The 1,782-nt window shown below is 48.0% G+C and overlaps 1 non-coding gene across 1 annotated transcript; it reads right to left on the minus strand.

Annotated features, from left to right (window-relative positions):
* Positions 1 to 1,015: 1,015 nt before the first annotated feature.
* On the minus strand, positions 1,016 to 1,170 carry LOC143175356 (5.8S ribosomal RNA). Its single transcript, XR_013000164.1, has one exon. It is a non-coding gene; the product is annotated as a 5.8S ribosomal RNA (ribosomal RNA).
* Positions 1,171 to 1,782: the final 612 nt, after the last annotated feature.

Below are 1,782 nucleotides of genomic sequence, written 5' to 3' on the forward strand. Positions count from 1 at the left end.
AACGGGGATACAGAAACGTTACACCTCACAACACGATCTCCGTCTCTTCTCTATAGCAGAAACCGATAAAAATACACCTCCCGAAAGAGAGTATATGGTGATTCTTTCTATATATATATATTTCGAAATTCAACTGAACGTGGCGGAAGCGCACGGTGGTGGTCCAGCGAGGACACGCGACGACGGGGAATAAGAACTATTCGACCCGTTACGAATACGCATGCTCGTCCCGCACGATTTTAACACACACCGTGTTTTTCTCCAGTCGTCAAAGCGTTCGTGCGTCGAATTCGAAAAATAAAAAAAAGAAATACACCTTTTCTCTCTCTCTCGGGGTAAAAAGAGTCGATGTGTATTGTGTATAAAGGTTCTGCTGCGAGAAGTCTCGTTTTGCCGTGTGTTTCGGTAACGACGATCCTCCGAAACGTACATCTCATTCGTAAGAGAGGAAGAAAACAATCTCCCTGGGGCCAGTCGGTAATATACCGACATACGACGTGTCGTGCACATCCGTCTCACGCACGGTATACAAAATATGAATAAAACGTGTGTAGTCTCTCTCTCTCGACTTCTTAATATTTTCTTTCACCTCTGACGCATCATTTCAGGTGACGTCGGGAGCGCGGGAAAAAAAATTTTTCTAAACACACGAAACCGTTCATCTCACGAACAGCCGAAAAAGTTGTCGCTCAGATCCATATCGCAGTGGAGCGGTATCCGCGGGCGATCGTAATTGAACGACGCACGACGCCGCGAACACTCACGCGAGTCCATACAAACGATTCCGATCGTTTTGCAACAACTAGAACGTACACTGTCCGTGAAATTCACAGAATTTTCGCGTGTCCGCGACAAACGCCGACGAGACACCCATCGTTCGCTCGTACGTAGCATCCTTCTCTTAACCCGACTCAGAGACGTTCTTTGCGCCCTTCGGTAAAAAAACGTTCGATCCGAAGAGGTGAACGACGGCGGGGATTTGACAGAGCTACGCAAGCAGTGTATGGTACGTAAACGACCCTCAGCCAGGCGTGGTCCAGGAATTGTATCCGTGGACCGCAATGTGCGTTCGAAATGTCGATGTTCATGTGTCCTGCAGTTCACACGTTGACGCGCAATTAGCTGCGTTCTTCATCGACCCACGAGCCAAGTGATCCACCGTTCAGGGTAATCGTATAAATTTTATATTTCACATATATAATTTTATTCTCATTTGTTCGACCTAATATCTCTCTTCTTTCAAAGAGAAGATAAAAGTTGATACCTGAATCTCCGACCAGCGCGCGAAGGAGATTCAGGCGTCGCCTTGGAGACGACACCGAAGCCTTTCGAGACGAAAAACGTTCAAGTAATATGTATATATTTCTCGACGTTCCGGGCGTATAGTGCATTCAAAAACCCGCGAAAGACGCAGAAGACTCGCACGCGTGGAAACGACGGGGATATATTTTGTATCCTACCCGATACTGAATCCATCGCGTGCAGTCGACCCTCGCGTTCTTCCGATCAGACGCATCTATTGTTGCGCGCATGTTTTCGCGTCGCATCGCGCGAAACGTTGCACGAATCGTACCGATCGATCGATTGAAAGCAAATAATGAAAAAAGACTTCACAGCTGGCTCTTTGCCGGTCATTCGTCCCATGTTATCTCTTGCCGCGAAATTGGCGCGCAAGAGTTGGGTGTCAGACGCGCGGCTTTAAAACGAGCTTCACGGCCGGTCCCTTCGTTACCGCTTTCGTTCTTTCTCTCGGAACGACCATGAACGAACACGACGAGCGAC

Source organism: Nomia melanderi, unplaced genomic scaffold (assembly GCF_051020985.1).
Source record: "Nomia melanderi isolate GNS246 unplaced genomic scaffold, iyNomMela1 scaffold0064, whole genome shotgun sequence".
In the NCBI taxonomy this organism is placed as follows: Eukaryota; Metazoa; Arthropoda; class Insecta; order Hymenoptera; family Halictidae; genus Nomia; species Nomia melanderi.